This window comes from Ptychodera flava, chromosome 3 (genome assembly GCF_041260155.1).
Source record: "Ptychodera flava strain L36383 chromosome 3, AS_Pfla_20210202, whole genome shotgun sequence".
Taxonomy (NCBI): domain Eukaryota; kingdom Metazoa; phylum Hemichordata; class Enteropneusta; family Ptychoderidae; genus Ptychodera; species Ptychodera flava.
Genome location: NC_091930.1, coordinates 46,483,616 through 46,505,511, shown reverse-complemented (window position 1 = coordinate 46,505,511; position 21,896 = coordinate 46,483,616). Strand labels below are relative to the sequence as shown.

Genomic DNA, 21,896 nt, shown 5'->3' with positions numbered 1-21,896 from the left:
GTATTTTTTCTTTTTTCAGTATTCCATAACGTGCACATGCAATTTCAGCTTTGATGCATGAAAAAAGGTGACCCTCCCCCAATAGGCTTGCACAAAATTTTATGACCCTTCAAAAATGCTTGCGAGAAAAATGGCGACCCACCCCCAAAAAACACCGGCCCACCCCCCCTGTAATTTATGTCCAGTCCCTTATCAGTCTCATTCTGGATTAGGTGCTGACAAATTTTGATACGGCTTAACACCGTCCGGCCCTTGCCTGGTGCAGGAGACCTGTACTGGGAGCCAGCCTGAGGCCAAGTGGATATGCTAGCCAGACTGTGTCGCCATCCACCATGCATCGCACACCAGAGGAGAGGACGTACCAGCATACATCACATACAAACTGCAACCTCTTCATACACGTTTTATATTCAAATGGTGTCTCGACTCTTCGCAGTATTGTGCATTTACGAAAGTCTCATTTTTATGTCTCGAGTTAAATTCTATCAGTCTCTCCTCTTTTTTGCTTTGAAAATTAAACAAAGACATTCAAAGAGCGCCGTCGAATCGCTTTAAAACGTTCACAGCAATAATTTGCGTATGCTGATGTTGTCTCGGTATTTGAATCCGAAACTGAATTTGTGTCGGTTGCAACGGAGCTCTTGATTATGAGAAAAACTACTGTAGTTTGATTGTGTTTCTTTGTTCTGTTAATATTATGCTGCAACTTAGCAGTGCGTGTCACTTTCCCGAGAAAAAGTAAGCTATTCTTGGCAAGGATCTCGTCTTCCGTATCGGCAGTGATTGTCAGTCTTCCATAGAGAAAAGCAAGCCGTTCTTTGTAAGGGTCGATCTCTTCTGTGTATGAGCATGAAGTCTCTCCTTCTACCTTTCGTGTCGGCTACATGGACGATCTGCCCCGGTCCATGGTATGAGGTACGTCTATTATTTATGCCAAAGTAGCATTATATATTACCTCAGCCATTCGACTCAAGACATTAGCAAACCGTCACTGGTGCAACCATTAGGAATAACGTACTGATTGTACTAGCGGCGGTTTGCTTTCATTGAGTCGAATGCCTGTCTGCACGACGGTGATCATCCCTCGTACAACAGAAAGTTGAGCTGCAATGTAAAGTAATTGTTTCCCACGGGCGCGGGCATTGCGCCGGCTTTTTCTGCCGTGTTGGTTGTGTAGGGCCGACCCGTAGGGCTGCAGGTTGGAATCTCATCTGAAATTTTGCACAGCAGATATGCTGTGCACAGAAACGGTCACACGGACGGCGAATTTGAACGATGTTTTCTCAGGCTTCAGCTTCAAATCCGCCGCCATCTTGCACGGTGCCTCGATCTCGCTGAATGCGTCAACAGACAGTAGAAGCGAGACTAAACTAACACTATGTGGCTCGGCCCTTGGTGTCACACTAGGGTGTTATTACTTAGATTAGAAATGTTATTTGTATTGATCATGGTCCCCCCCCGTGTATTGATTCATAATTAGTAATACTAAAGGATGAAATACAATTAATTGTTACTTGCTGTTTACGTTTGTTAAAGTTGTTAAACTATTCCCAGTTTACCCTCTGATGGAAACAGTTCATGTATACGATGCCCTGCAGGATCTTCTGTTCAATGTGATAAAATGTCAGAGATAATGATTGGCAAATTTTACCATGATAACCGCCTATTGTGTTTAACGAGGGATGTATCATGCCATCATTATCGTTGCAATAGAAACTGCACTGCCTAACTTTCGCTTGCAAGCTGAAAACTCTTCCGTTCCGTCTAAAAACTGGCAATTTTTACGTCCAGTAATTGACACAGAGGGCACTTTTCCAAAATTTAATCCCAGCATTCTTTGCATATGTCCTCGTTTATATGCATGACAGTTTTTTCTTTTTATATTTTTAGGTGTGATACTGATAGTCACGATATTTGCTATCAGTGACATGGTTGATAATATTTACTGGCTATATAGAAGAGATACACAGTAAGTGAGGCTACCCACAAAAAATTCTCCATGATCCGTACACATGGAGATCACTCACTGAACTGAAGCAAATTTCTTCTGTACACAGAACAACTCAGTCAATATTTCAAAATTCTGGCAACATAGTTCTGATCATCATAATTTTCTGATTTCTCACTGTGAATAATTAGAGGTTATTACCCAATATCGCCTGTTCCTGTGTCGTATCAGCATGAGTGTCATTTGTGCTGCGTCAGACACGAGACGAAGTCAAATGTCTGACGCAGCACAAATGACACGAATGCTGATACGACACAAGGAACAGGCGATATTGGGTAATAACCGATTTATCATATACCCATGCCCATAATTTTAGGGAATTTTTACCAATAGAACGAAAAACCTTTAATTTTGAGGCTTTACTTTATTACGCCTTGCGCATAAATATCAGAATGTTTATATGAACAGGCTTCATTCATAAAGTATACGATGAAGATGTCAATATCACGCGCAACATCGCTGCAAGTCGTCCATATCTCAATGAAACCCAAGAAGAAAGACACCGGGATACAAAAAGCGTCATACAGAAGGAACATTTTAAGGTGCAATATGCTATTACAACTGTAACCGATCAAAAACTGCTCAGCTTTAAATCCATCCTGATTTCGATCGTCGTACGGCACGGAGCTCGCTTACCTTTAGAGTTGCCATGTCAACAGTCGTCGCGCGCGCCACATCGCTGTCACGCCACGCGCTCACTATCTGTTCAGTGGAGACCGTGCACAGTGCCGGCGCCGTGCGAAAGGCAGAATGTTTGCTAGAACTTGACCAAAAAAATACCATGGGAAAACATATCAAGACTCAACGTGATATTTCCGTATTTTGCAACCAGAAATACCCGTGTTCCTCGAAGCCCTTCAAGCTTTTACGTCGGCGACATCGCTTCGCAGGCGGGTAGCGGCAGCCATTTTGTTGTTTACGTTGTTTACCAACAAACTGCTAATGCAGTTCGGGAAAACTCTAAAACTGATGACGTTCATCGTGCATATCTCGACGTTTACCGTGAAATATCACGGCTGATATTTTACGTTGAACGTCACTAGGATGTAGCAATATGGGCATGTGTATATGATAATGAGAAGATCAACCCCTTTTCCGCGGAGGAGATAGCAATTTTGTAATTTTGTCGACATAGATTTTTGACAGCCATACACAATATTTTCAAGGAAACTAAGGGAATAAGTTGCATCTGTGTTGGCAAAAGAAAGGGTATTGATTTTTTTTAATGTTCGTGACAAAGGCAATTTGCATGTCTGACAGGTGGTATGATGAGACCATCCTAGTTGCTGATAACTTTATCTTGACAAGTGTGCAATTTTTAGCACCTCCAAACATCGACTTGTCACTCAATTTACTCTTGAATTTTAAACATAATCAATAATCTTGGAACATAGTTTTAACAAATAATCCTGAACTTAAATTGTAAGTTAAAAATTGTTAACAAACTGATAAAATTGAAAAAGCCTTTAGCAAAAAATGTCTGAGTGAACAAATCAAGGGGAATTGTGGGTAGCCTCACTTACTGTGAGATATACGTTATAAAATTACACTATGCATGTTTCATATTTTCACAGTCACCTGTCGACTATTCCACTCGGCGTCTATGCGCCCTATAGACGTTTGTATATATGCCTGAGAAGAAGAAAGTCAGGAAACCGAATCGCTATAAAAACCAAGCCATGTCATATGCTGTGTCCGATTTTACTGTGAAAATTAGCAAGTTCATCTACCATGTAACAGTTGATAGTTCCCTATCATTCTCAATATTCATACCTGATACTTTATCTGATTCAAAAACGCTCGTTTCGTGTGATTTTTGGCCAAAATCGATGGACACCTCGATGGACACCTCACCAAAACTGTTGGGGGGGGGTGGAGGGGGTGGGGGGGGGTGAGCAACATTCCCGTCACCTCGCACTGAACTTTTGGCACCTCTACTTTATTGACGTTGGTGCCACCCATCCATGTGGGGTGATTGGAATGTGGCTCACGCTTATGTTTTGGTGCTGTGTCTTTCGATCTCGGCCGAAAATCACACAAAAATTCATACCTGATACTCATCTGCTTCCAAAATCTTATTTCTTAAGATTTTCTGTTGAGTTCGGAAGACACATCGCCAAAATATACAAACACAGTTCAGATAAAAATGAAAAAACCTTGAAGATACAGTGGAAATGGCTAGCTGTTGTTATTATGTTTAAGCCCCCAAGAAAGCAAATATAGAATATGTACAAACAAACATACACAATATTGTAGCATACAAAATATGCTACAACTTTTTTTGGAAATATTAATGCCAATGAATATTAATGAGCCATCCGCCACTCTTGGACGCCCTATACATTCACAATGGTGATACTCAAATTTGACTTTTGAAAAAATCTCATAGAGGATGGTGTTTGCAGCCAGCAGCTTGGATTGTGCACGCAAATGATTGATGGCTTGTAGTATGTATATCACAAGTGACATCATTGCAACATTAAAATTTACGTGTAAAGACATGATTATACTGTATGTTTCAGTTAAATCCCCCCTAATTTTAAAATCCCCCTCAAAAATTCCTGTAGAGGGGGACCAGTCCCCCCCTGATGTAGCATCCTAGATCATGATGAAACACTGATTTTAGGTAGAGTAACCATTCAGTTCTTAGGGTTAAGTTGACTTGGGTCCAGTTGAACAGGTGGCCAATTGACTTGGGCCAAATGGGTTCAGTCACCTAAAATCCTAAATTGCAGTCCTTCACATCCCTCAAAAATAATTTAAAAGGTCCCCAGTAGGTGTCTTTTCAAAAATCTGTTTGACTTTCCCCAGTTTGAATTTACTTTGTAGTTAAAAATGTAGATATCATATGTGATGTGCTAAAGTGTAGATTAATGTATGCTCTTTACTCTTTGATCCTATTGGGAACATGCGTCTAACCTGCATTAACAGCAGTATTGTCTATTTCTTTAAAGGGGTGTTATCATGGATGTCCAATGCGCTGATTTTGAAGCATTCATTGACATATCTAGTAAGTGTTATTTTTCTGTCCATCACCTTTCAGTAACTTGAGTTGTTTGTATGACAACAGCTGTACAGATGAGCCTGACAAAACATTTAGGTTGTGCTGTTCATTTCCTTAATAAGGAAACTGCAATTGATAAAACAACATCTTTTAATTAGGAAACAAGGTTATCATTTGTATCTTTCTGTAAGTGTATTCTGAGTTTATGTCCACGGATATTAACAGTATCGTAGCTCATGTTTTAATTTAAAGAATTGAATAAGCAAGATTCAATAATATTACAATTCACTTTGTATTCTATACGAATGAGAATGAACATTTTCTTATGCCTTGCCCTGCTAATGTTTTCAGCTGCAATAAGTTAATGTGCGTGGAAATTTCTCGTTACCTTCAGTCGGAAGTTGTCAACAAACTGAGTGACAAATGTCTCATGGGGAGGACTGTAAATCAACATGTTGGTTTTCCAAGAAAAAACATGTTCCATTTTATTTCAGGAGCCAATCATACATCATACCCCGGTAGTCATACAGATATTTTATTGAAAAAAAAAATGAAAATAGCAACATCAACTACAGGACTTTCTACCACAAGAAATGATGCAAGCTGTGTTCAAATCATTTATTTGACCGTGTTGATTTGCCTTACTTTTATCCACAATGCAATTCTACATACTGTAATTTCACCTTAAAGCACAGAGGAAAAAAGTTGTCTCAGTTGATGAGCATGGTAATTTAGCTTACCGGTATGTTTGATTTAAAAAATAAATTAAATTTGCAAGAGATAAGGATGGACATAAGTCTTCAGATGTATGAGGGGGTATATTCATACCCGAGTGGCCGTTACTTTTATTATTCAGTTTGGATTGATTTATGTGTCACATACATCAATGTAAGTCTGTGTGTGCTGCCAAAGGTTATACCACAGGGTCCGGCGAGCAATATTCGTCTAGAAATTATGAATATGATCAATAAATGTCTTGTATTAAACTTTTTTCATTATACAAGCCTTACCTGTGTCTAGTGTGTGCCTATTACTTTACCCTAGCTATCTGTGTATAGTATTTCAAAGAAAACAGTCTATATCTGTTAATTGCCCTCCCTAATCTCCTTCATTAATTTGTTTTGCCGATCGCCAACGCGGGGGCTTATCGCCCTGACCAAATACCTCGTTAGCTACTACCTTATGAGGTAGGGTAAAGTAATAGGCACACACTAGACACAGGTAAGGCTTGTATAATGAAAAAAAGTTTAATACAAGACATTTATTGATCATATTCATAATTTCTAGACGAATATTGCTCGCCGGACCTTGTGGTTATACAGGCCTGCTAATTAGTCCCCGCTGGGGACGCAGGCCTGCGGGGACTTATAGAGTGGGTCCTGTCCGTCCGTCTGTCAGCAGTCGTTTCTCTGTTACCCCTGAGCCGATTTTTTTTCAAACTGTGTAAGGATAAAGTACTGGTACTGTGGCATACATATGCACGTCAATTTATTTCGCGATACGATCCAATATGGCCGCTAAGTGGCCATTTTGTTGCGATTTTTTTCATGTTTTGAATCATAACTATCCCTGAACTAATTTCACTCAGTGTAGGTACACAGATAAAGTACAATCATTGCATAGATGCATTATTTCGTGGTACAATCCAATATGGCCACCGGGCGGCCATTTTGTTGTGATTTTTTCATGTTTTTGATCCATAACTCAACTATCCTGAAACTGATTTAGTTCATTGTTAGTGCACAGATAAAGTACTATTATAGCAAATGCATGTCAATTTATTTTGCGATACGATCCAATATGGCTGCCAGGTGGCCATTTTATTGCGATTTTTTCATGTTTTTAAACCATAACTCAACTATCCCTGAACGATTTTGTTCAAAATTGGCACACTGACATTGTATTATAGTGTGCATGTGCATGTCAATTAATGGTGCGATGTGATCCAATATGGCTAGTGCAGTTTATAAATGTGACTATTGATCTTGCCATGGAAAACACCAACAGCCATAACTAGACTGTCCCAATTACACAAACATGACCCCCTCACAGACCACTGTCATGTGATTTCCCAGCAGTTAACAAATTCACCCCTTTCCCCGGTACTGAAGCTACCAAGCATGTAATTCAAACACCGTAATTCAAACACAATAATCCAGCGGGGATTGTGTCATCAGCGATTACCTGTTGTTTTTGCCTTTCTGTTCAATTGGAAAGTTATATTAATGTATGTCAGAACTGCATACATGTGCCAGTATTAACTCAGGTGAAAACAAAGGATAGGCGAACGAGAGTCTTTGGTATGTTTAAGGAACATATAGTTGCATGGGTCCAAAACTTGTAATAACATTTCCACTCCCCCTTATTATTTCAGGGAATCATTGTGAAATAAGTGGCGACCTCAGTTACAACTGCATGCATGTTTCTGTATGAGATACATGTATGGTATAGTTATGACAAACATGCTGACAAATTAAAGCCTTAGGATTAAAATCATTAGCTGCTTGTTGTTACATAGTTGGATTTCATGGTTTTATCTTCTTTCTAATTGCAGGCTCTTTGGCATCCAGTGGTAGTTTAGTAGAAGGGCAGTTCAATACAGTATTTGGAGTTAGCTGTGAAGAATGTTCAAATACCACTCTTATAGAAGGTGAATTCAGCATACAAGATGACCATAGTTACAAAAACTGGTCAAATGCAACTTTGGTCGAGGGTGATGTGAATCACAGCTGTGATGAAATAGGTGTATGTGATTCACCACCACGGACGTCAACACCACTGAAAAGAAGGCGAATTTCAATGCCATTACAGGACCCTAAGGATATAATTTTCCAAGCCTGTTGTGAAGAAAAGTGTTTGCAACATTTATGTCCTCATGATATAACAGAAACTGAATGAGCTTTCAAGGAATTAGGCAAAGAAAATAAACAAAAACTGTACATTCTTGATCAGATTTGACTGCATTCGTATACATCCTTTTTATAGAACAGTCATTTGGCCAGGCCACATTTACTTAAAGATCAGTGTTTGTTATGTTTGGCTTGCCTAAGACATATATATTATATTATAGCCTAATTGTTTTCGAGATGGCTGACCATTGGAAAATTATTCAACAGCAAAATGCCAACCTCTGAATTCCAACTTTGTAGTGCTTACTAATTATAAATGATAATTGCATTCATTTCCTCCATAGAACCTAAGTTTCATTAATTTTGGACTCAATAACACAGTAGGATGGAATGTGCTGCACATTGTGATTACATTATTACAATAGGCCAAGAAGAAGTCTTTTTTTTAAGTGACCATTAACACTTTCACTGCGTAATTAATTTTATACGTGCATTTCTGTGCGTAGTTTTCTATGGGTATATGGCCTTATAAATATTCATTTACATGCATGTGCTATATCTTTGTAATTGTTTGAGTATTCGGGACAATTTTTTCAGTGAGTATTGCAATATGACAGAGCATCATAAAAATGCACAAAAGGTCATGTGACACGCCTTGAAGATCACGTGATCATGGCGGCCATATTGGATTTTACAAAAAAAAAATCAAAAAATGTTGCATTTTTTGTTATTTCAATATATAAATGTATTTTTCTCAGCGTAACACTTTAAAAATTACCACTTACGTTTTATCAACTCAAATTCAGTAGGAGGAACACATACGCTAAAACATATTCCACGTAAATGAGATTAATATGCATATTTATTACAAGTTCATCTTCGAACAACAGGTATCATCTGACATTCAAAAGAGAGCTATGTTCTATTTAAGCTTATATACTGGTAGCCAGTCCGATGTGTAATTGTCATTGATAGATTGATGTCGTACAACATCCACAGGATACCCCATCAACGTTTGTGATGTCAGTCACCGGTCCTTTGTCGCACTTTGTCGCATGCTCAGATTGCCTACCTTCCTGTCAGTGTCTTGCTTGCGATCTCTGTGTTTGCTCAACTGGTTTGGGAACATATTCAAGTTCTGTATTAGAGTTGTAATTTGAAATTTGACTTCCGCCATCTCGTCGAGTTCAGTTTCAAGATCAGTGACAATTCCACTATTAGTGTCTAGAAAAACATGCTCAAGGGCTTTGTCGGTGTTAAACTGTGCCCGCATCGCCATTTTTAAATACCCTCTGATCACACGATCCTTACAAATCACGGCCGAGAAATGACCGAATATGGCGGCATTTGTTTACAAATTTGGCGCGCATGCTCATTAGGTTTGACCTCTACCTCGTATACTACGCTAGGCTTGAGGAAATAGTCAACAAACATGATGTAGATCAAACAAAGCCAACGTATATCGAACGCATATAAACGCGTACGTTCTTGGCGCGTTTACGCGCCTCCCGCAGTCTGGCCGTTGGCGCAGAATGCGCCCTCCCGCGGTGAAAGTGTTAACCATGATACTTTTGCTGAAATAGTAACAGACTACATTTGGACAAAGTGCACTACCCGCATGAATTGGTAATTTTGATTTAGGCCTGTGTAGGAAGCCTCTAACTTTTTATTTAATTTTGCCTTCTGATCAATGGTAGAGCCTATCAAGAACTCTGTGGTGCATGGTCATGGAAAAGCATACTCGGTATAAAAAAAATGGAAGTCTTCAAACATTAGTCATAAACAATTATGAAATTTCAGGGAAATCTACATGTTGAAGTGATTGCATGTGAGTAGACTAGTATAAAATGTTGCAGCCCATGCAGAATTACTTTTTATTACCATATGCTGGAAGAGTACTCAACAATTTTCATAATAATAACTCATCACAATTGGTTTGCATTGTTTGATCTACAGAGATCTGAATTCAGTGAGTGTTGAGACTGTATCGAAATTTGAGAGGCACTTGAAAAAGCTGGGTCTGAATCAGAGAGACAAGCTATAAGAAGAACAAAAGAACATCATGAAGAAATCATATGGTAATGTAAACTACTTCCAATAATAACACAATCCTCATTAGCAGCCATTAATGGAAATAAAATCTCTGTACATCACAAAGACCAATTTATCACAAGAGTTTCAATTGTCTTTGTCAGCAGAAGTATAGTTCATTACAACACCCAGTGTAATTGAGTATTCTGTGGTATGTCATAGAGTATGTAATTGTTAGTATTGTATGTTAAAATCATAATCATTCATGGATATGTTGAAACAAAGATTTGAGAAAATCTACACAATATGGAAGCAATTAACAGTGTTCTCACCAGGCCGCGATTCCGCGACATTCTCGCGTATATTTCTGTTTTGTCCCAGATTTCTTGGGCGTGCGCGCCAATAGTGGCGCGCCTTTGAAATTATAAACTTTCGTGGAGCAAGCTGTATGGCCGGCCGGCCGTACCATACAGCCAGTACTTCTCACCATAGACGTAAATGATTGACGCAAGTAATTACACTTCCTGGTTGAAACCGAGGCAATCTGGAAGCAATGTCCGTCAGAGGGCGTACTTAAACCACAGTCACTTGTGATTCGATTCACGATGGCCGATGTGTGGTATGCATTACGTATACCACACAGCCGCTGTTGTGTATTGAACCACAAGAGTCTGTGGTAGTCGGCCGCACTGGATGTGTTCGCGTTGCATGCATACTGGTGTGTACATGCACGGAGTTCGCGGAAGCTCGAGGCGTCATGGGCACGATCAATATTTTTTATAGGCTACAACAATAATAATCCGAACTATGAAAACACAAGAATGTAGTATATCCTAGCTAAGGAATTACATGAACATTTTTCGAAAACAACCAACGCGAAGCCGGTCGCATACCGTGGGTTCCGCATGACAAGCAGAGTATGGACGGGCGCGACGTTATAGTGTTTGTGCCGTTGAGATTCAGTCGATTTTTGTTCTCGAAAAATTACGCAACTTTGTCTGAGACAAGTTTTAGGTCTTTGCTATGTTTGAAATCGCGGGAGGTAGGTGTTGTGTGATGTCATCAGGCATTTGCTCCGTTCCTCGCCCACGCGACCTAGTACCTACGACTGGAAATGATTGACAACTTGCCCACTGCCGATTGATGATATTATTCCAAAAGTAGTTCAGAGGTTTAAACGTGGAAAAGTTGGAGAAAAGTTCTCTTATTTTGCAAAATATTATCAATTCTTGGCTTGCTCATGTGATAAGTATATTATTCTAGGCAAACTCATACCGGTTACATGAGAACATGGACATCTTTTTTTCAATGCTTCGATCGATTGGCAAAATTTGTAGCCTTGGCTGGCGACCGAAATTTCACGTGAAAATGTGATGATTGTTAACAAACATCATAGGGATATGTTTCGTAATCTAAATAGATGCCATAGCACCGACTTGGCCTGTTCTTTCTACTGACTGTGAAAGGGGATTTTCAGATTAAGTGTGCAAAACAACATAACTCATGACAGAAATCAACGTGGAGCTGAACGTTTGGACACTCCAACAACTATTATGGTAGAGGGCCCCGAAATGGACTTTCACACTGGAAAGAACAAAAGTCCCATAGACTTTTCATTAAAGGCACTGATATTCAATATCAGTTGATATGTTTAACGAGTGTTTATAAAAAAGTTGTTAAGCTGAATGAGTTGTTGAATCCTTTATTTTTTCCATACATATAATAAGGTTCGTATTTGCAGTTTGACTTTTTAACATATTTATATATTGTCTCACAAAAATCATCTGTTGTCCCGCTTTTTTTTGGTCAGCGGGACAAAATGTCCCACAAAATTTTTTTTCTGGTGAGAACACTGAATTAATATGTAAACCGCATTATAACACGCCATATGCTCATTCCATGTCGCGATTCACCAGAATACGTCACATGACAAGAAAATGGATATGTCTAGTTCCCACCAGATTGATAAAAGTGATGTCAGAGTGTATTTTTTGGAAAGCTATTTCCCTAGGGAAATAGTTCTGACCAAATTTGGAAAAGTGCCCGGTCACGTGACCGTAGTGTTGTCTGCAGCTTTGCAACATTGGCGGATGGCTAGAATGTGATGTGCGTCCGAGATAGGTGATGAGACACTCTCTACAACAAATTTTCCAACATTGTCCAACATTCCAACAGCGTAGAAACTTGAACAGCTCATCGACAGAAAAGATTAAAGTGCAACTAAGGAAGTCGCTTGGTATGCTTTGAATATTTTTTGAAAGAAAGTGATACCACGTACAACTGAAACCGCTGTCCAAACATCGCCCAGTAAACTGGTCACAATGGATCGTTGCAGTGCAAAATATCAAAACACATTAAAAACTATATAATAATACAACATGAGCATGTGGTGTGTTATAAAACACCTATAGCCTGGTCTTTATTCGGGCTATAGCGCATGTCTATTTCCCCTCATGGCCGTGTTTATCAGAAACACATCGCTATACCCCCAGGCCTATGGCCTCGGAGAAATGGTGATGTGTTTCTGGTAACACACAGCCCCTTGGGGTAATAGACAGGCGCTATAGCCCTCATGACCTGGCAATAGGTGTTTATTATGCTAGCCACAAATTGAACTTGTCAACATAAACTGAGGTGACTTTAAAGTGAATGTGTTTGTGACTTCTAAGGCAGCTTAGGGTTCAAGGTTCTGTGTGACAGTGAAGTGGCACTTGTGAATAATTTCACATAGTGTCAATAAAGTTGCATTCTTAAATATTGTGTATCCAATGTACTATGTAGAATTAATTTATTTATTTTATGATTCAGAACAGAGAGGGCCTTTTACCACAGTGCACGGGAAAAGGCTATCAGGGAACCCAAGGAGCTGACTTGCATTATTCAAGATGCAATGGACCAGAACGAAAAACAATGTACCAAGACTACATAAAGATGACAAGAAGACTGAGCACTTACTTCGGGTACCCATGCATGCAACAGGTATGTCAGTTATGTGTAATTGCCACAAAGAGCTTTTAACCAAGTTGTGCTTCTGACATGATACATAAACAGAAAAACAGAAACAGAAAAACCGAAAAGGTAATCAAATGTACTTAGGCAGTGCTGCAGCCAGAAATTTGAAACAAGGTGGAGATCTTGACACTGTATCCCACATGCACATTTCACATCAATGGCGTTAAACATTAACACAGATTTAATAAAATGTATTTTGTTACCTAGATCTCTATAACAAATTTGTTATATAATAAACTTAACATTTTCATTTTGGTTTCTTGATGTTGTTTGAGTCACCTGAGTCGTTCAAAAGAAAGTAAGAATGGTTAAGTTTTGGGGATATTATTGCAAGAATGTAGTCAGACATCAACACTATCTCTATCCATAGAGGAAGGGTAAATGAAATGGATATATTTTACCTGTGGTCAGGCATGTTCTGTGACGTTGGTAGGTAAGGACAAACAAGGGAGAAGAGAGACAGATTGTCAAATTGCTACATGCTGCTTAGGGGCGGCGTCAAAAGTTCGATGTCGGATAAAAAACTTAATCCTTTTAGTTTGGGGGTGGGGGGGTTTTGACCCCAAAAAGTTTCTATCCGACAAATCGATTTAAGGTGAAAATTGCCGGGGGAATAGATATTTTAAAAAATATACAGCAAAAATGTGCACTTTTGTGTTGAAGCCAGCAGACGAAGGTTTTTTGTACGACGATCCCTGCCCTGGTTAGCGCAAACAATGCAGGCTGGCCTCTGTTGCGCGCGGAATTTATGTTTTGCTACATTTCTTGTGCACGTGTCACATTTTACATGTCGATCGCCATGCGATCTGACCAGTTTCGGGGACTGCACATGCGCGTAACGTCACTGTAGTGTCCTGAGAACAGGCCGGAGTGGTGCATGAGGTAGGCGCAGGGAGAGTTGGTGAGTTTTTTGCATATTTCTGGCGAAGTTCTCCGTACACAATGTATAAAAACCCTTCGAATGATTTCCAAAAACTTACTAACAAGCTTTGGGACATAAACATCAAACAACAAAAGGGAAAATCATGTGCTGATGTTCAAGAGAGTGCGAGTCGTCTGTGGAGGACGAAATACAGAGAGGATCGAAAATCGTTACAAAATTTCTTATCTCATGACGTCACGAGAAAACAGTCAATCGCTCAGTATTTTACGGTAAAACCAAAATGTTTTACTCCTGACGCCAAAATGAATCAGCGAACACAAATCCTGCATCGCAAGCTTCAATTTTTGATGAAAAAATCTCCCAAATACCCTCGAATTCGAAAGTACCAAACTCATCCGGCACTCGATGTGATGCTGGGAGAAAGGACGCCTTCCTCAGTGAAAGTAGGATGGCACTCACACGTGACTTTTTATTCGAGCTTCGTCTGGACCCTTCTCAAATTTTGACACCAGATGTTGTTAATTCTACCTCGTTCATGTTTCCTCTGTTTGACATAGCAGCATCGTATTTTCTGTACATGGATACTTTATTCGAATATATCCAGCTTTTTCCAAAGCGGAAAAACCAAACTAAAGTAGCACGTAATGAGCTGTCAATTAATCAAGCGTTATCTGAACTGAAAAACCAGTTTCGGAAATTGGCCGAATTAAAGATATATGCCGTTTCGAAGGGTATATTAGAGACAGCTGTCAAAAAGGCATCGCTTGTAAAAATCATGATCATCGAATTTGAACGTTTGAAAACTGTTATAAATGACCAATTATCTAGGATTAGGGTACAAATCAGTCAAAAGAGAGCAAGCATTGATCCGTTGCCCAGATATGACAACTTTCATATCCACTGTACAAATGACAGTACTTTGTCATGGGATGAAGCTTTCAGCAACTTGATAACGCAACAATCAGACCGCTTTCCCGGATGTTTCACTTTTTCTGATATGATTTCGTGTGGCAAAACAATAATGGAAACCAATGCTGTGTCAATTGACAACCTGCTTGAGTACCACTTACAAAAAACCCAGCAGTCATATGCAATTAAACGCACCCTGAGTAAAAATCTGATGGAATGGCTACCTGTCATGGTTGTTCAAAAGGGAACTTGTATGGTAGTTGTTAATATTCATGAGCTGTATCTGAATGAAAGCTTTTTTGAGGAGGTTATTAATTTGGATTTGACAAGAGATTTGCAACAAGTTGTCCCTGAATCTATTGCACCTGAGAAACATCCATTAAATCAGGACCAAAGCCTGGGACAGGTGGAAGACCGGCAAAACATGTCAAGTTTCCAATCATTGTTTCAGAGAGTATTCGATTTCTGAAATTGCATGGATTTGCAGCCCATAGTAGACGGCGAAATAACACTGCAACTGCATTGGGCACTTCTATTCCTGAATTGCGACATCGTCTATTGACTAACATTCCTGGCCTTAAGGAGAGTAAGATAAGCTTGTCTACTGTAAGACGTCTTATGGTCCCACCAAATAGATCATCAAATAGCTCATTATATTATAAGGGCCTCGTAGATGCAAAGGTACTGGAAAGTGTAACACAGCTACCCATACAGAACACACTGATTTGCATTTTCAGAGAAGTCAGATTGCAATGGCTAGTGAAACTGCTGAATACTTTGATGCGGAATGCTTAAAATTCTCCTGTGATGATAAGAATAAAGTCAATGTGGGAACCTTAGCTGTAAGCAGGTATCATCAAATAAGTAGGTTTTTTTTGCAGGATGATAGCCCGAATTATTATGACCATGATTTTCCATATGCCAATAGCAAAATTATTCCTTCGGGATACCTCATGACTAAATCAAAACAAACTAGTGCAACAAAACAATACCGATCATGCAGTTTAGAAAGAGAAAGCACCCCAGAGAGAATAAGTAGGAGGAGGTCAAGGTCAGTTGAATTGACTGGTAAAGGGCAACAAAGGTTTACAAATTCTAATTTTGTTGTTGACAAACTTGGGCGAATGCATATCAAAGTAAACCGGAGTGGACCACTGTTTGTAGTAAATCGAGCAGGATGCTTTCATTCATCCAATGCAATGACTCATGCAAATGATCTGCATTTCATACTTGGAGACCCAAACGTTCGTAGGGGCAAAAGTGCTTTAATAAATCTAACCGACGGTGGGCCAGACTGGTCTGCTAAGTCACAGTTTACTCTCATGTATCAAGGACGTCTGTGGCATGCATGATCTTGACTTTGATTACTTAGCCATAATAAACTATGCACCGGGACACAGTGCTGAGAATCCAATTGAACACAAATGGTCTCCTCTGTCAAAAATGTTTGTGTCTGTGACACTACCAAATACGCTGCCAGGAGAAAATACAACTCCAACTCAACAGACAAATATATCCATGGAGGAAAGACGGGAAAAGCAGGCTGTTAAAAGTCTTTGACGGGGCAATCGAAATGTTGAATAATTTTTGGAGAAGGGAGCATGATGGTTTCCCTATAACGCCAATCCCTGTTCCTTTTAGGAAAGCCAACATGCCATATAATGATCATGATGTTGAAAAACTGTTCAAAAAGGGAATCCGTGAAATACTTTTGAAATACGTCACTTTTGACTCCAGCCTTAGAAAACCTCAGGCAAGAGTATGTCTTTTTGGTAAAACATTGTATACAGAGAACGTATTGTCAAGTGTAATAACCCATCTTGCTCTCACTGTTCTTGCAAACCAATCCGTGCTAAAAATCTCATAAGCTACATAAAGCAGATGGGTGGTAAACTGCCAACTCCAGGTTTTAGTCATATCCATGCAGGACACTATATGACATGGTTGGAAATGAACAATGACATACATCATTTGCAGCAGCCAGTAGCTGGTGAGTATTTATTTGTATTATTGTTAAAGCGCAGTGGTCGTCGCGCTGCGCATCCTCCTGAGGGGGTCCCCCTCTGTTGTAAACAAATCCAAGAACGCTGCACATGTAACGGGTTGATTGTAATGTTTGCGCGCGATATTGCCGCTTGTTAAAATGGCGGCTGATCTGTCACAAGCATACCAACTAACCAAATGTAACACGCAATAAAAGGTCAATTAATCTAAGTTAAACATCTGCTGAATATTGAACAATAATTGCACGTTGGATTGAGATCACATTTGCTCATGGTTTTCTTGAATCAGTTGAATGGGGCTCGGCTACTGTTATCGCTCGAGCCATAGAGCTAGACGTACACATGTGTACGCATGTATACGCCAACAGACTATCAACAACCGGGCTCTAGTTTTCGACATCGCTAGCAAGGACGAGAGCTTTCATTTCAAGAGGCCCGACAGGAGTACAAAGACAACAACCCAAACTACAGAAATCTACAGCTCGCAGAGCAATGCCCGCTGCAGCAAGAAGCATCTCTGCTCTGTTCCGTTCCGTGGTCTGTATGAACGTCCGTGTCAAACCGGGTATATGGCGCGCTACACTCGGCTGTGGAGAATCCAACTCAACTACAAAGTTTACCCGTTTGGGGGTGCAAACGAGAATTCCGAGTACAGGTATCAAGTCAAGCGAAGGACCTTTCATAGGTCTTCTTGTTATGTGGGGGTTATCTCACTTGAGAGAGGATTCAGACCTACCCGGCAATCAGGGTATCTGCTAAAGTGCGGGCTGCGGGTTGCGGGCTGCGGGTTGCGGGTTGCGGGCTGCGGGCTGCGGGTTTTTAGAATTATGGCTAGATTTCTAATATATGTAATATGGCATTTAGTATATAAGAAATAAAACCTTTAGGAGGTGTCTATTATCAATAATCATGATCAGGTCTATCGTACAGTATCCCTTTTCCTGCCAAGTCCACATTTCAACATCAGGTCAAGATGGTTAAAATGGTGTATTTTAACATAATACTGTACATTTAAAGGCTGTTGAAAACATATATACTGTAAACTTGATTTTTTGGACTAAAGATGCTATAACAGACCAAACCAAGTGGGTGAAAATACGTCATGTTTCTGAAAAAAATCAAAATTTGCTAAATTAAAAGCGGCGATTCCGAGGACCAATTTATTTATTCCGAGCTGCCTGGCCATTACAAATAATTTGGGATCTGAAATCACGTTTCTTTCTTGCCATGGATGTGAGTGAGAAATAATACCAGACTGACAGAAAAAATTCACGCCTCAGAAATGTCGTCACTTATCGCAGAATGAAAATTGTTACATTTCTAGTATCAGGCCATAGGAAGTAAATTCTTTGTAATGCATCTATTAACAATTCGGTTCTAGGGCAACAGTGCCATACAGAAAATTAAACAATGCCTACTTAAATGCAATGTGTAAGGAAAGATTTGACTTCAAAAAGCGTAGAAGTGATGTGTATTTAAATGCCGTGTATTTTTCATGAAATCTTTAAAAAGAAAAAGACGTACGACAATGGACTTAGCTTACTTGGCCGTTTTGGTTCAAGCGAGGTCGCGACCGCAGAGAACGACATTCCGCTAACATTTTAGGCGAGAATTTCAGCGGGAAAAACACGCCGGTGCGTTGACTTATTTTCAGGAATCGATCTAATAGGAATTGGATGAGTTTGTGTTCTGCAGCTCTCAATAATTGTGTATCTCCTAATATCATGAACGTATTCTATGACTTGCACCTGCAGTATGATAGTTGCTCCATATGCATTTGATCCAGCGTGACTATGAAAAGTTTCCTAGGACTATTATCGTGTTCACCACAATAAAATAATTTTAAACGGCATAGAAAATGATTCTGAAAATTGTGCGTTTATCGGCGGTTGAACTAATCTGAAGTGTGAGAAGGGCATGGCATTCTATGAAAAAGTAACAAATTATTAGGCGTGTCGAGTTTCAACCAACTGAAGTTCATCTCCCAGTTCATCTGTGCTGTCAACGATCCGAAACTTACTTTTAAATTATCCATCCTATAAATCATGACATAAAAAGTTAATATAGCGAGTTGTTGTTAAATCTGTCTTGTGTTCATATTATTACTCATCCGTGTTCAGTCATATCATTTCGAAAGCTTCGATTGGCAGTGCGCTGTGCAACGGCGAATGTTGGATGGGAAATGGACTGTTCTGACGTTGATGGCGCTTTACCAGATGTAAGCTGAAATAACGGCATTATTCAACAAGTTCACGGCTTTTATTCCATAAACAAATACATATAGATACTATTTTTGCATTTATTCTAACTACTAGCGAAAATGATACCGAAAATCACGCATATTTTTATGCCCGCAACCCGCAGCCCGCAGCCCGCAACCAGCAAAATAGCGCATCCGGCAATCAGGAGGTACAACAACGAAGTTTGCCCAGCACCGGTAGGCCTACACCAGCTAGCGGTTGGATCACTGCCATGACCGTGCACAGGACCGGGGCACAGGATCTCTCGATACGTCTATGCAGAGTGTAGCCGTGCAATTTTCCTGCCAAATGCCGCGAAAACCCACTCGTTTTGTCTATTTTTTCCTATCATTTTACTATTTCTTACCATGTAATACTAGGAGAAGACATGGTGATCAACAGTTGGTTGTGGGCCAAGTCGTCGCAGGCCGGTACGTTGTGGGACCGGATTCTCTATATCCGTGTACGTCAACGCGGTGACCGTCTCCCAACAACATCTCCCGTGTCCTGCTCTGGCTTGCCGATCATGGTCTTGAGTGTAACTTTTGTGTTAGGCATTGTGCTTGTTGCTGGTCTACATATATAGGCACTGTTGATCATTTTAGTTATGTATTTTCACTGTACTGTACATAGCATTGTGTACAACCAGCGTGAACGCGCGCGATCAAACCTTTTTGTTCACTGTGTCTGCGTGTAGTAAACTCAGCGACATAATGTGCTGAGTGTAGTGTCCCAATGTTCGTAGCTCTACACGAGTTTATAGATAGAAATACACCACTGAAGTTCGTTTCCGATCTTAATATTTTACTATTGCATGATGTTGAGTCTTACAAAGGCCTTAACAAAGTGGGGGACTGCTCCCATCTCACTCCTATTGAAGTTGAGAAGACTTATGTTTACAAAATTTATGTTTATCAACAAAAAAATCACGCACGCGCAGCGCGACGACCACTGCGCTTTAACCATACTGAAAAAGTAATATAGTATTTTAAGATTGCATTCACAAACAATGACACAATGCCATCAATATTATATATAGCGTCCTTTCTCTGAAAATTGAAGCATTTTCATAAATCTTTACCGAGAGCATTGGCACATATTTTGCGTGAAGGGTAACTCCAACAAATATTGCATTAATTTGATGAAATACCAGATGTTTTCGCACATTTTAATCTTGTCAGGTATCGACAAAGGGTGCCCATCTATAGCTGATGTCAAGGTGTGTCCACGAGGCTGCCAGTATGTTATCTCTTCTGTTAGTGATGGCGAGAAACATGACTTCCTGGTACATTACACTGAAAGGCAGTCTGATATGCAGAAGAAGAGGCGAGCTCAGAAGAGGGCAGCGAATTCCCCTACTACTGTGGATTTGACTGAAGGAGATAGCTGTACCACAGCAGCTGAACCTCAGTCTTGACTTTGCACGTACAAGTTGCCTGATGGCACAGAATGTAGATTCATGTAAGCTACAGTTCACACTTATTTTCACCAAAATTCCATTGGACATATTGGATAATAATTTATTCATTTTCCGAATTTTCTAACCATGTATAATTTTTTCTACACAGGGGTGAAACCTACTATAAGTTGAGAAAACACAAGCATCAGTCCCAACACTTCGTCAGGAAGAAGAGAGTTAGAATTTCCTGAAAATGAAGTAGGCCTACTTCTACGTACTTTGACCGAGCAAACAAAGAAGTGGTCGTCTTTCTGGACGGTAGTCCTCCTGGATGCGCAGTGTGCAGCTGTTACAACCATAAATGAGATGGTTCTTGTCTTACCTCTGAAAGGAGAAACCTGGACTTTATTTGTATTGTTCTTGTTCACTCATCAATAAACTTCAAGTTTTTGTATTTTCATTGGATAAAACACAAAATTAAAATGTGTTCTCAGTGTTAATGAAGTATTGTTTTAGTTGTTTTTTATTTCACCCCATAATTGACTGGTCCTTTGCTTCGCTTTACATAGAAAGAGCCTGCAATAGTTTCAATATAAGGCTGCGTTCACAAAAAACGGTTGGGGGGGCTGGAGGAATTCAGGGGGGGGATTCGAAAATTTTTGGGGTAGTAAAGGGGGGGGACTTGAAAATTTTGCTCTACCTATAGGGGGGGGACTTGAAAATTTTTGTTCCCTTTTGTGTTTTACATTTGCCAATTCCAAGCTTTTGTAGATAATTCAATGAAAAATGAATAACATTTTTAATGTCATCAAAATGTTTTAATGTTAGTAATAATTTAACAAAATTTAGAACCAATTTGTCACATTTCTTGACTTTTATCTCGAAAAAATCTAAATGTATGATCTGTCGTACAAAAAGCGAACTTGAGCCTCATAACAGGGCAGAAGCTGCAACTGTTAATGATTTCTGCAATATTTCTATGCAATATAACAACTACAGTTTCTTGCTATCTCCCTACAGCATGCTCAAACATACAATATTTAGTTTGTCGACAAAGCCTGTATATATAAATATAAATATGTATTTAGTGATAATTTAATTGGAGTCCAGACTGACAGTCAGTTGTCAGTGATACAAATGCATGGTACACATAAATAGGCTGTGATAGCAAGCTGAATACTAGACATTTCAACAGGCTGTAGGGAGTAGAACTAGAACAAATTTGTAAAACTGAACAAAAATATTGCCAAAATTATCAAAGTTAATACAGCTACTGCCTACAGATAGTGTCACTATCATTAAAGCTCTGCTCCTGCAGTTTCACTGTCACTGCATACCTGATCAGTGACAGAGATAGCTCTGACTCTGATGTACATGGTAGTTGAAGAAGAATTTGGGTCAAATGATGCTCATGACAGTGAAAACATAATTGTACACAAGATCAGGCCAGAGAGCAACACATGCAAGAACACATAGTAATGTTTGAATTCTAGCATATAAGAATAATCAAATATTACAGAAAAAAGATAGGGTTACCATGCTTGGTTTTCTAAATTTT

At 39.6% G+C, this 21,896-nt stretch overlaps 1 long non-coding RNA gene across 1 annotated transcript; it reads left to right on the top strand.

Moving 5' to 3' along the window:
* The first annotated feature begins 646 nt into the window (after nucleotides 1–646).
* LOC139130135 (uncharacterized) lies at nucleotides 647–20,912 on the top strand. The gene is made up of 8 exons (XR_011551798.1): nucleotides 647–915; nucleotides 1,891–1,969; nucleotides 4,963–5,018; nucleotides 7,567–7,662; nucleotides 9,818–9,939; nucleotides 12,701–12,871; nucleotides 20,121–20,400; nucleotides 20,508–20,912. It is a non-coding gene; the product is annotated as an uncharacterized lncRNA (long non-coding RNA).
* The last annotated feature ends 984 nt before the right edge of the window (nucleotides 20,913–21,896 follow it).